The following is a 14587-nucleotide window of genomic DNA, read 5'->3' as shown; positions in this document are numbered from 1 at the left end:
TATAGGAGGAGGGGGAGGGGCTGCGCCACCCCTAGGGTTCCCTCCCTAGGGGCCGGCGGCCACCAGATGGGAAAGGCGGGCGGCGGCTAGGGTGGGGAGGGGGTGGCGCACCACCTGGTGGGCCTTAGGCCCACCTGGCTTAGGGTTTGCCCCCCTTTTCTCTCCCCCACGCATTGGGCCGAGTGGGGAGGCGCACCAGCCCACCTAGGGGCTGGTTCCCTTCCCCACTTGGCCCACCTTACCTCCCGGGATCGTTGCCCCCCTTTGGTGGACCCCCGGGGCCACCTCCGGTGGTCCCGGTACGTTACCGGTGATGTCCGAAACACTTCCGGTATCCGAAACCATCCGTCCTATATATCAATCTTTACCTCCGGACCATTCCGGAGCTCCTCGTGATGTCCGGGATCTCATCCGGGACTCCGAACAACTTTCGGTAACCTCGTATAACAATTCCCTGTAACCCTAGCGTCATCGAACCTTAAGTGTGTAGACCCTACGGGTTCGGGAGACAGGCACACATGACCGAGACGCCTCTCTGGCCAATAACCATCAGCGGGGTCTGGATACCCATGGTGGCTCCCTCTTGCTCCACGATGATCTCATCGGATGAACCACGATGTCAAGGATTCAATTAATCCCGTATACATTCCCTTTGTCTGTCGGTATAGAACTTGCCCAAGATTCGATCGTCGGTATACCTATACCTTGTTCAATCTCGTTACCGGTAAGTCTCTTTACTCGTTCCGTAGCACGTCATCGTGTGACTAACTCCTTAGTCACATTGAGCTCATGATGATGTTCTATCGAGTGGGCCCAGAGATACCTCTCCGTCACACGGAGTGACAAATTCCGATCTCGATTCTTACCAACCGAACAGACACTTTCGGAGGTACCCGTAGTGCACCTTTATAGTCACCCAGTTACGTTGTGACGTTTGATACACCCAAAGCACTCCTACGGTATCCGGGAGTTGCACAATCTCACGGTCGAAGGAAAAGATACTTGACATTAGAAAAGCTTTAGCATACGAACAATACGATCTAGTGCTATGCTTAGGATTGGGTCTTGTCCATCACATCATTCTCCCAATGATGTGATCCCGTTATCAATGACATCTAATGCCCATGACCAGGAAACCATGATCATCTATTGACTAACGAGCTAGCCAACTAGAGGCTTGCTAGGGACACATTGTGATCTATTTATTCACACAAGTATTACTGTTTCCTGTTAATACAATTATAGCATGAACAATAGACGATTATCATGAACAAGGAAATATGATAATAACCATTTTATTATTCCCTCTAGGGCATATTTCCAAAAGTCTCCCACTTGCACTGGAGTCAATAATCTAGTTACATTGTGATGTATCGAACACCCATAGCATTATGGTGTTGGTCATGTTTTGCTCGTGGAAGAGGTTTAGTCAACGGGTCTGCAATATTCAGATCCGTGTGTACATTACAACTATCTATCACTCCACTCTGGACATGGTCCTCGATGGAGTTGTAGCGGCGTTTGATGTGCTTCGTCTTCCGGTAAAACCTGGGCTCCTTGGCTATGGCAATGGCCCGAGTGTTATCACAGAAGAGTGTCATTGGACCCGACGCGCTTGGAACCACTCCAAGGTCGGTGATGAGCTCTTTCATCCAAATTCCTTCATGAGCTGCTTCTGAAGCAGCTATGTACTCCGCTTCGCATGTAGATGCTGCCACGACTTCTTGCTTGCTGCTGCACCAGCTCACTGCCCCACCATTCAACACATATACGTATCCGGTCTGTGACTTAGAGTCATCTGGATCTGTGTCGGAGCTAGCGTCGACGTAACCCTTTACGACGAGCTCTTCGTCACCTCCATAAACGAGAAACATTTCCTTAGTACTTTTCAGGTACTTAAGGATATTCTTGACCGCTGTCCAGTGTTTCATACCGGGATCACTTTGGTACCTCCCTACCAAGCTTATGGCAAGGTTTATATCAGGTCTGGTACACAGCATGACATACATTAGAGAGCCCACGGCTGATGCGTAGGGGACATAACTCATCTTCTCTCTATCTGCTGCCGTGGTCGGCGACTGAGTCTTACTCAATCTCACACCTTGCAAAACTGGCAAGAACCCTTTCTTTGAGTTTTCCATATTGAACTTCTTCAATATCTTGTCAAGGTATGTACTTTGCGAAAGACCTATGAGGCGTCTTGATCTATCTCTATAGATCTTGATGCCTAATATGTATGCAGCTTCTTCAAGGTCCTTCATTGAAAAACTTTTGTTCAAATAGGCCTTTATGCTCTCCAACATCTCTATATTATTCCCCATCAATAATATGTCATTCACATACAGTATGAGGAAAGCTACAGAGCTCCCACTCACTTTCTTGTACAGACAGGCTTCTCCGTAAACCTGTATGAACCCAAACGTTTTAATCACCTCATTAAAGCGAATGTTCCAACTCCGAGATGCTTGCACCAGCCCATAGATGGAGCGCTGGAGCTTGCACAATTTGTTAGCACCCTTAGGGTCGACAAAACCTTCTGGTTGCATCATATACAACTCTTCCTTAAGATTCCCTTTAAGGAACGCTATTTTGACGTCCATTTGCCAAATTTCATAATCATAAAAGGCGGCAATTGCTAACATGATTCGGACTGATTTCAGCTTCACTACGGGAGAGAAAGTCTCTTCGTAGTCAACTCCTTGATTTTGTCGAAAACCCTTTGCGACAAGTCGAGCTTTGTAAACGGTTACATTACCGTTTGCATCAGTCTTCTTCTTGAAGATCCATTTATTTTCTATGGCTCGCCGATCATCGGGCAAGTCCACCAAAGTCCATACTTTGTTCTCATACATGGATCCTATCTCAGATTTCATAGCTTCAAGCCATTTGTTGGAATCCGGGCCCGCCATTGCTTCTTCATAGTTCGAAGGTTCACCGTTGTCTAACAACATGATTTCTATCACAGGGTTGCCGTACCACTCTGGTGCGGAGCGTGCCCTTGTGGACCTTCGCGGTTCAGTAGTAACTTGATCCGAAGCTTCATGATCATCATCATTAACTTCCTCTTCAGTTGGTGTAGGCGCCACAGGAACGACTTCCCGCGCTGCGCTACTATCCTGTTCGAGAGGGGGTGTAATTACCTCATCAAGTTCTACCTTCCTCCCACTTACTTCTTTCGAGAGAAACTCTTTCTCTAGAAAGGATCTGTTCTTGGCAACAAAGGTCTGACCTTCGGATCTAAGATAGAAGGTATACCCAATAGTTTCCTTAGGGTATCCTATGAATACGCATTTCTCCGCTTTGGGTTCCAGCTTTTCTGGTTGAAGTTTCTTCACATAAGCATCGCAGCCCCAAACCTTAAGAAACGACAACTTATGTTTCTTGCCAAACCATAGTTCATACGGTGTCGTCTCAACGGATTTAGACAGTGTCCTATTTAAAGTGAATGTTGCAGTTTCGAATGCGTATCCCCAAAATGATAACGGTAGGTCGGTAAGAGACATCATAGATCGTACCATATCTAATAAAGTGCGATTACGACGTTCAGACACTCCGTTGCGTTGCGGTGTGCCAGGCGGCGTCAGTTGTGAAACGATTCCACACTTCCTTAGGTGTGTGCCAAACTCGTGACTCAAATATTCTCCTCCACGATCAGATCGCAGACATTTAATTTTTCTGTCACGTTGATTCTCAACCTCACTCTGAAATTCCTTGAACTTTGCAAACGTCTCAGATTTGTGCTTCATTAAGTAGATATACCCATACCTACTCAAATCATCGGTGAGAGTGAGAACATAACGATAGCCACTGCGAGCTTCAACGTTCATTGGACTACACACATCAGTATGTATTATTTCCAATAAGTCGGTTGATCTCTCCATTATTCCTGAGAATGGAGTCTTAGTCATCTTGCCCATGAGGCACGGTTCGCATGTGTCAAATGATTCAAAGTCAAGAAACTCTAATAGTCCATCAGTATGGAGCTTCTTCATGCGCTTAACACCGATATGACCAAGGCGGAAGTGCCACAAGTATGTGGGACTATCATTATCAACTTTACATCTTTTGGTACTCACACTATGAATATGTGTAACATTACGATCGAGATTCATCAAGAATAAACCATTCACCAGCGGAGCATGACCATAAAACATATCACTCATATAAATAGAACAACCATTATTCTCTGACTTAAATGAGTAGCCGTCTCGCATTAAGCAAGACCCTGATACAATATTCATGCTCAAAGCTAGTACTAAATAACAATTATTAAGGTTTAAAACTAATCCCGGCAGTAGATGTAGAGGTAGCGTGCCGACGGCGATCAGATCAACTTTGGAACCATTCCCCACACGCATCGTCACCTCGTCCTTGGCCAGTCTCCGCTTATTCCGCAGTTCCTGCTTTGAGTTGCAAATGTGAGCAACAACACCGGTATCAAATACCCAGGAGCTACTACGAGCGCTGGTAAGGTACACATGAATAACATGTATATCACATATACCTTTAACATTGCCGGCCTTCTTGTCCGCTAAGTATTTGGGGCAGTTCCGCTTCTAGTGACCTTTTCCCTTGCAATAGAAGCACTCAGTCTCAGGCTTGGGTCCATTCTTTTTCTTCTTCCCGACATCTGGCTTACCGGGCGCGGCAATAGCTTTGCCGTCTTTCTTGAAGTTCTTCTTACCCTTGCCTTTCTTGAAACTAGTGGTCTTGTTGACCATCAACACTTGATGCTCTTTCTTGATTTCTACTTCTGCAGACTTGAGCATCGAGTACAACTCGGGAATGGTCTTTTCCATCCCTTGCATGTTGTAGTTAAGCACAAAGCCTTTGTAGCTTGGTGGGAGAGACTGGAGGATTCTGTCGATTATAGCATCATCCGAAAGTTCGACTCCAAGTGAAGTCAGACGACCGTGTAACCCAGACATTTTGAGTATGTGCTCACTGACAGAACTGTTCTTCTCCATCTTACAACTAAAGAACTTGTCGGAGACTTCATATCTCTCGACACGGGCATGAGCTTGAAAAACTAGCTTCAGCTCCTGGAACATCTCATATGCCCCGTGTTGCTCAAAACGCCTTTGGAGCCCCGTTTCTAAACTGTATAACATGCCACACCTAACCAGAGAGTAGTCATCACTCCACGTTTCCCAGACGTTCAGAATGTCCTGGGCTGCTGCGGGAGCGGGAGGGTCACCTAGCGGCGCATCAAGGACATAAGCCTTTTTAGCTGCTTCAAGGATGAGCTTCAAGTTGCGAACCCAGTCCGCATAGTTGCTACCATCATCTTCCAGCTTGTTTTTCTCTAGGAATGCGTTGAAATTGAGGTTGACGTTGGCCATCTACAATATTTATAAAGACAACTTTTAGACTAAGTTCATGACAATTAAGTTCATTTAATCAAATTAAGTATGAACTCCCACTTAAAACGACATCCCTCTAGTCATCTAAGTGATACATGATCCATGTTGACTAACCCGTGTCCGATCATCACGTGAGACGGACTAGTCACCATGGTGAGCAACTTCATGCTGATCGTATTCAACCATACGACTCATGTTCGACCTTTCGGTCTCTTGTATTCGAGGTCATGTCTCTACATGCTAAGCTCGTCGAGTCAACCTAGGTGTTTCGCGTGTGTAAATCTGGCTTACACCCGTTGTATGCGAACATTAGAATCTATCACACCCGATCATCACGTGGTGCTTCGAGACAACGAACCTTCGCAACGGTGCACACTTACGGGAATACGTTCTCGAAATTTTAAGAGGGGTCATCTTATTATGCTACCGTCGTTCTAAGCAATAAGATATAAAACATGATAAACATCACAATGCAATCATATAGTGACATGATATGGCCATTATCATCTTCGCCCTTTCGATCTCCATCTTCGGGCATCGCATGATCATCATCGTCACCGGCGTGACACCATGATCTCCATCATCATGATCTCCATCATCGTGTCTCCGTGAAGTCGTCACGCCAACTACTACTATCACTACAACTATAGCTAACCGTTAGCAATGAAGTAAAAGTAGTAAGCACATGGCGTTGCATCTCATACAATAAATTAAGACAACTCCTATGGCTCCTACCGGTTGTCATACTCATCGACATGCAAGTCGTGAAACCTATTACAATAACATGATCATCTCATACATCATACATGCAGCATCACAACTTTGTCCATATCACATCACATGTCAAACCCTGCAAAAACAAGTTAGACGTCCTCTAATTGTTGTTGCAAGTTTTACGTGGCTGATTTGGGTTTCTAGCAAGAACGCCTTCTTACCTACGCGACAGCCACAACGATGATATGCCAAAGCTATTTACCCTTCATAAGGACCCTTTTCATCAAATCCAATCCGACTAGAGTAGGAGAGACAGACACCCGCTAGCCACCTTTATGCACGGTGTGCATGTCTGTCGGTGGAACCAGTCTCACGTAAGCGTACGTGTAAAGTCGGTCCGGGCCGCTTCATCCCACAATACCGCCGGAAAAGAATAATACTAGTAGTGGCAAGCAAATTGACAAATCATCGCCCACAACTTTTGTGTTCTACTCGTGCATAGAATCAACGCATAGAAAACCTCGCTCGGATGCCACTGTTGGGTAACGTAGCATAAATTCAAAATTTTCCTACGCATATTCAGATCTTCCTATGGAGAGACCAGCAACGAGAGAGGGGTAAGAGCATCTTCATACCTTTGAAGATCGCTAAGCGGAAGTGTTACTATAACGCGGTTGATGGAGTCGTACTTGCAGCGATTCGGATCGCGGTGTGATTCCGATCTAGTGCCGAACTACGACACCTCCGCGTTCAACTCACGTGCAGCCCGGTGACGTCTCCCGCACCTTGATCCAGCAAGGAGGAGGGAGAGGTTGGGGAAGAACTCCAGCAGCACGACGACGTGGTGTCGATGGAGAGACGAGGTCTCCCGGCAGGGCTTCGCCAAGCACCGACACAAAGGAGGAGAAAGAAGGGCAGGGCTGCGCCGAGGGAGAGGGAGAAGGATATCTCCCAAGGGCCAAAACCCCTCTCTATTTATAGGAGGAGGGTGAGGGGCTGCGCCACCCCTAGGGTTCCCTCCCTAGGGGCCGGCGGCCACCAGATGGGAAAGGGGGGCGGCGGCTAGGGTGGGGAGGGGGTGGCGCACCACTGGCTTAGGGTTTGCCCCCCCTTTTCTCTCCCCCACGCATTGGGCTGAGTGGGGAGGCATACCAGCCCACCTAGGGGCTGGTTCCCTTCCCCACTTGGCCCACCTTACCTCCCGGGGTCGTTGCCCCCCTTCGGTGGACCCCCGGGGCCACCTCCGGTGGTCCCGGTACGTTACCGGTGATGCCCGAAACACTTCCGGTATCCGAAACCATCCGTCCTATATATCAATCTTTACCTCCGGACCATTCCGGAGCTCCTCGTGACGTCCGGGATCTCATCCGGGACTCCGAACAACTTTCATTAACCTCGTATAACAATTCCCTGTAACCCTAGCGTCATCGAACCTTAAGTGTGTAGACCCTACGGGTTCGGGAGACAGGCACACATGACCGAGACGCCTCTCCGGCCAATAACCATCAGCGGGGTCTGGATACCCATGGTGGCTCCCACTTGCTCCACGATGATCTCATCGGATGAACCACGATGTCAAGGATTCAATTAATCCCGTATACGATTCCCTTTGTCTGTCGGTATAGAACTTGCCCAAGATTCGATCGTCGGTATACCTATACCTTGTTCAATCTCGTTACCGGTAAGTCTCCTTACTCGTTCCGTAGCACGTCATCGTGTGAATAACTCCTTAGTCACATTAAGCTCATGATGATGTTCTACCGAGTGGGCCCAGAGGTACCTCTCCGTCACATGGAGTGACAAATCCCGATCTCGATTCTTACCAACCCAACAAACACTTTCGGAGGTACCCGTAGTGCACCTTTATAGTCACCCAGTTACGTTGTGACGTTTGATACACCCAAAGCACTCCTACGGTATCCGGGAGTTGCACAATCTCACGGTCGAAGGAAAAGATACTTGACATTAGAAAAGCTTTAGCATACGAACAATACGATCTAGTGCTATGCTTAGGATTGGGTCTTGTCCATCACATCATTCTCCCAATGATGTGATCCCGTTATCAATGACATCTAATGCCCATGATCAGGAAACCATGATCATCTATTGACTAACGAGCTAGCCAACTAGAGGCTTGCTAGGGACACATTGTGATCTATTTATTCACACATGTATTACTTTTTCCTGTTAATACAATTGTAGCATGAACAATAGACGATTATCATGAACAAGGAAATATGATAATAACCATTTTATTATTGCCTCTAGGGCATATTTCGAACACCTAGCGGGCCGGCTCTCGGCATGGCTGCGTTGCCTTCTGCGTGGTGGTGAGGAGGAGTAGCTTGGACGGGGGCGGCGTCGCCGACGGCCTGCCTCTTTGTCGTCGTGCAGGTCTCTACTTACGGTGCTGTGGTGAGACGACGTAGGGGCCTCAAGACCGTGTTGGTGCAGGGTGTGGGTCGGTTTGGTGGCATGTTCCGGAGCGTCCGAGGTGCATGTTAGGATCGGGGGAAACCCGTGTCGGCCCGGCCGACACTGCCGTGGTGATGCATGTGGGTGTCGCCGAACCTTCCTGGAGGGCGTCGGGGCTACCCTTTCTCGCGCCTCGTCGCGTACTGGGGGAAATCCTTGGCAGCAACGTCGTCATCGTCGCATTCCTTCTTGGAGGTGTTGATGGAAAACGACGCTTTGGAGGCCTAGAGCCTGGTGGGAGACTCTTGGTGGGCGCAGCCATAACGAGTCTTTTGCGTTTTTTGTCGATCCGCTAGTGTCGACATTTGTTTCTTTTGTTTTTTCTTTTTCATTTCTTTTGGCCGTGCCTATGTTGTTTCCGCGCGAGCACCTATCGTCGGATGTTATGGCTGGTTGCTTTGTAATACAAAGCGAGGGAAACCTTTTTTTGTCATATATCTTAAATGTGGATCCTCAAATCCATGTGCACGTCAAACATCCAATAAATTGTCTGAATTCAGCAGTTCGAAACAAAATAAATCAAATCATAGTTCAACAAACCGGACATGCTAAAATTAAATCAATGTTCGAGTGTAACGGATGGCTCGCTTGTCGGATCACTGGCCAGACGCGGCCATCAATGCCACATGCTCGTCCTAATCCGCCTAGGCAGCGAGCTCCACCTGCAAACTCGCTGCCCACTCCGCTTGCGTCCTGGCCGCATGATCCAATGTCGCTGCCGCTGCTACAGCCGCCCTTGCCGCCTTGTGCGTCCTACGATCGTAGATTTCCTTCTTATCCGTAAGGCACTTTTTTGCATGCTCATCAAAAAGGATTTTATCCGCCAACATGATCTTCACATCCTCCATGTACCGTGCGAGTTGTAACCTCTCCTTCTCAAACATAATCTCTCCAAATGTTTTGGCTTTCTCGAATTCTCATTTGATCGCCGCCTCTTGCTTCTCCAACTCGATCTTCTCTCTCTCAATTTCCAGCCTCTTTTTTGCCCTTGTTCGGTCCCACTCCATCCTTTCCTTTTGCGCATCCAACATGAGCTTGTACCTATTTTCTTTCTTCTTCTCCCTTGCAAAAAATGCCCGTCCATGTGGACGATATTTTTGTAGCCGTGGCATCACGGGAGGCCCTTTCCTTCTCCCACTTGTTTCCCATGACTTATCGGTTATCCTTTGACACAGTGCCTCTTCTATTCGTGATGACAACATTGTCCAACCCAATGGATTAGTGGGATCTTGAGCCATCATTTCTCTTCTTGCGAGACTTGACATTGGCCACAAGTTATGTTCACTTTGGCTTGCCATTAAATATGATCTAGAAATGGTTAAAAGAAAACGACTTCTTCTCCACCTTGTGATACAAAGTGGCCACCACTATTGTCTAGCAAACACCATACATATGAGCACAAGAATGCAAACACAAGTAGGATATTCGAATGATAACAAGATGAGGCAATTGATATTACATGAGTTGCGACTCCCATCCCATTTAGAGGGTGTTTGGTCACTTCTAAGTAGCAGCCGCCGTACTTGTTCAGTTCACCTTGAATGACCGCACATCGATGTTGGAGAGATGCCACATTTCACGTGGTCGTGATAGGATGTGTATCCACATAATCCTTTTGTTCATGATACTCCTTCCAAATGTTCTCCCAATATTTGTTCTCCTTTTGCTCGGTGCTGCATATTGGATTAATTGTTGTAGCCAACCAAGCTTTGACCAACGAGACATCCTCAAATCTTGAGAAATACGACCCTCTTCTTCTTCTTCTTCTTCTTCCTCTTCCTCTTCTTCTTCTTCTTACTCTTCTTCCTCCTCTTCTTCTTCCTCTTCTTCTTATTCTTCTTCTTCTTCTTCTTCTTCTTCTTCTTCTTCTTCTTGCTCTTCTTCTTCTTCTTCTTCTTCCTCCTCCTCCTCCTCCTCTTCTTCTTCTTCTTCTTCTTCTTATTCTTCTTCTTCTTCTTCTTCTTCTTCTTCTTCTTCTTCTTCTTCTTCTTCTTCTTCTTCTTCTTCTTCTTCTTCTTCTTCTTCTTCTTCTTCTTCTTCTTGGATTGGATGGTGTGTGGGGTGCCGAGCGCGGTGGGGGAGACAACTCCTCGAGCATGTTCGCACCTCCATGTGGTGCTGTCACCACCTCCCTCTCTTGTTGCCGTTGATGCCTCATCTTTTGAGCGACGTTCTCCGCATTTCAAGACGCAAACAAGGAAGGGACGACGATGGATGGTGAGGACCACGTTTTCGTCGTGGTGACCGAGGACGGGCTGGACGATATGTACGGCAGCGGATCGAGATCGGTGGTGAGGATGGGGAGTAAGAATGGCAGACGACGAGGACTCAGAGGGAGTCCGGGACTAAGGGGTCCTCGGGTCGTATACATATTCTCATGGGCTCGACTCGAGGGCCTTCTCGACCGTTACTAGAAGCATTGGATTCAAGATGGACTCTTCTGAGGACTTGGCATGCAATCCAAGGTGATGTTGTAATCACCATATTCCTTCTCAATTGTAACCGACCTTGTGTAACCCTAGCACCCATGGCATCTATATAAGCCGGGGGCATAGCTCATTAAGACAAATTAAGCTCATTACGATTAGGGTTTAGACCATAACATTCGATCTCCAAGTAGATCAACTTTGTACTTTGTACTACACCGTCAATACCAACGAGAGCAGGACGTAGGGTTTTACCTCCATCAAGAGGGCCCGAGGCTGGGTAAAACATCGTGTTCTTCGTCTCTTGTTACCCATCGATTCTAGATCCATAGTTTGGACCCCCTACTCGAGATCAGCCTATTTTGGCACCCACATTGGTGCTTTCATTGACAGCTCCACTATGGGATCGCTAAAAGAATCGATGGATCGCTTGGTTACGAGCGATAACATCAAGGCCGGCGGTATCTTCATCTCCGACCAATCTAAAAGCACAATTGTTCCCTAAGGTGGTTTTGGTAATTAATCACAACATATGCATCATTGGACGAATGAATTTATACGAGTACATTTCAGAAATGTTCAAAGATGCTTTGGCTATAGGATTGTGTGGAGATGCCGCTTTGATAAAAGGAAGGAATAGGATTGGCTAAAGCTCCAAGCAAGAAGACTCTTCATTTTACACTTTGTGAGAGATCACTTTGAGTCCAATAGAAAGCTGGTACTATTAAAAGGGGATGAGATATTATGATGAATTGGTTTCTCAAGTGCTTAGAGATAGCCACCAAAAATACTCAGCCACTTCCCCAAAAAATATATCTGTCCCAAGCCAAATATGCAAAATCGGTGCCACCAACATTCCCCACTCGGCTATACCGATTTTACACTTAGAAAAATCTTATGCCAATCCCACCATCTCGGTACAACTAACATTCCTATTGTTGCCACTGAGATTGGGTGACCAACATTCTATTGAGGTAACTTCAAGTTTCGGAATTTTCGAGTTTGAAGTCGGTCTCAACGAGTTTGGAAACCACTCTAGGTCATCATATCGGTACCACCGAGATTCCTATATCAGTCTCACCGAGAATTCTAACTTCCCACATTTAGTGCAACTCGGTACCACCGAGATTAACATTTTGGTGTCACTGAGTTAGGCAATAAGTTTGTAACGGTTGGATTTTGGGAGATTCCTATATATACCCCTCCACCTACCTCTCACTCGAGAGGAAGCACTCAGAACACACTTACACTTGCCAGATCCATTTTTCTGAGAGAGACCCACCTACTCATGTGTTGAGATCAAGAGGTTCCATCCCAACCATTTGAACCTTGATTTCTAGCCTCACGAAGTTGCTTTCCACAAGATCAATCTCTCCTACCCCTGCCAAATCAGAGAGAGAGTGATTGAGTGTTGATGAGACTATCTTTAGAAGCACAAGAGCAAGGTGTTCATCGTTCTACCACATCTATTACCTTTCGGACGGTGGTGCCTTCTAGATTGGTTAGGTGTCACTTGGGATCCTCCTACTTCATGTTGTGGAGTTGAACCAAGATGTTTGTAAGGGCAAGGAGATCGCCTACTTCATGAAGATCTACCGTGAGTGAGGCTAGTCGTGTGTGGACGGAAGTCGTGGTGGAATAGAGAAGGCCGCTTCTTCGTCGTCCCCTCTTGGGTGGAGCCCTCCGTGGACTCTCGCAGCCATTACCCTCCGTGGGTTCAAGTCTCCACTAACATGGACATACGATAGCGCCACCTACCGGAACCATGCCAAAATTTGCCTTATCAACTTCTTTGCATTTGATCTTCCTAAACTCCACTCCTTACTACATGTGCAAAGTCTTTACTTTCCGTTGTCATATTTGATCACTAGCATGTGTAGGGTGCACTAGACTTGTTAAGGATGCTAAAACATGCCAACCATTAAATTAGGGAAAAGGCTAGGATTTTAATTTATGCAAGTAGTTTATTCACCCCCTCTAGACACCTCTTCTACCGATCTCACAATTGGTATTAGAGCAAGGTCTCCAAAACCTTGGTTTAAACACCATTGGAGGAATATGAATGTGCCTAGTTTGGGGAATATTAGTTGTAGAGTGCCTATTCTTGATGTAAAATATTATAGACAATGGAAAGGTGAAATTCTTGATATATTTGGTAAACTCCATCTGCGCAAGTATATTGAATATCCCTAAGAGGCTCCCATGGATCCTTTACATCCTTCTCATGATGAAGAACTTTATATGCTTGGTAATCTTAAATTTGTAAATCTAATCATTAGAGGACTGCCAAGAAATGTGCTTAATCAATTGCAGAATTTTGAGTGTGCTCACACTTTGTGGAAAAAATTAGAGAAAATATATCCCGACTATTCGTTGAAAAATGTTGAGATCATTTTCCATAAATGCATTGCCTTTCACAAAATGAAACCAACCGATCCTAATTTTGACAAATGCCTTTTTGAGCTTCGTGACCTCAAGCATGCTAAAGGAGATTTGACATTAAAAATGTCATTGTTGAAGCCATTCGCATGCATAAATATGAGCATTGTCATAGTCAAAATTCTGATGAAATTCTTGTTTCTTATGACGAGGGTGTTTCGTCCGACGATGACAATGTGGAGCATGGCTACTATAATGAAGGGGAAGAGTTTGACATTGAGTATGAGAAGGCCATGAGGAACCTTAGTCTTATGACGAACCTTAGAGACTACATGGCCATAGGAAAGGAGTGGATACTTGACAGTGCATGCACCGATCACATGACCGGAGATAAAGACATGTTCCATGAGATCACACCAAACCGTGGACCTCGAAGGTATGTGACCTTTGGAGAGAACTCCAAGGGTAAAGTACTTGGTCTTGGTAAGGTGGTCATATCTCATGATAGTTCCATTCAAAATGTCATGCTTGTTGAATCCTTTGGCTACAATCTTCTTTCCGTATCTGGACTAGCAGACTTTGGTTTGAATGTGCTATTTACAGAAGTTGACTGCCAAGTGTTTCGCCATGATAATTATAACATGGTCTTTACTGGTTTTCGCAAAGGTGATTTATACATTGTCGATTTCACTAAAAAATCCAAACCCCGTACATGCCTTATTGCAAAATCTTCTAAAGGTTGGTTATGGGATAGAAGGTTACGACATGAAGGTATGCGTAACCTTGACAAACTTATCAAAGGTGATCATACTCTTGGTATTATATATGTTATGTTTGGCAAATATAGACTTTGTAGTGTTTGTCAAGCAGGAAAGCAAGTTGGTGGAGGTCATCCCGTGAAGAACATCATGACTACAAGAAGGCCACTCGAGCTTCTTCACATGGATCTCTTTGCTGCCAATGCGTACAAGAGCCTCGGTGGAAATTCTTATGGTTTAGTCATTGTTGATAATTTTTCCAGATTTACATGGGTATCCTTTCTTGATGATAAGTCAGTGGTACAAAAGATGTTCAAGAACTATGCTCGAAAAGCCCAAAATTAGTTTGAAGTGAAGATCAAGAAAGCTCAGAGCGACAACAGAATGGAGTTCAAGAACACTAATGTGGATACTTTTCTTGACGAAGAAGGTACCTCACATGAGTTCTCGGTAACGTACACACCTCAACAGA

The sequence above is a fragment of the Hordeum vulgare genome, chromosome 6H (genome assembly GCF_904849725.1).
Source record: "Hordeum vulgare subsp. vulgare chromosome 6H, MorexV3_pseudomolecules_assembly, whole genome shotgun sequence".
Taxonomy (NCBI): Eukaryota; Viridiplantae; Streptophyta; class Magnoliopsida; order Poales; family Poaceae; genus Hordeum; species Hordeum vulgare.
Note: the sequence above shows the minus strand (reverse complement) of the source record.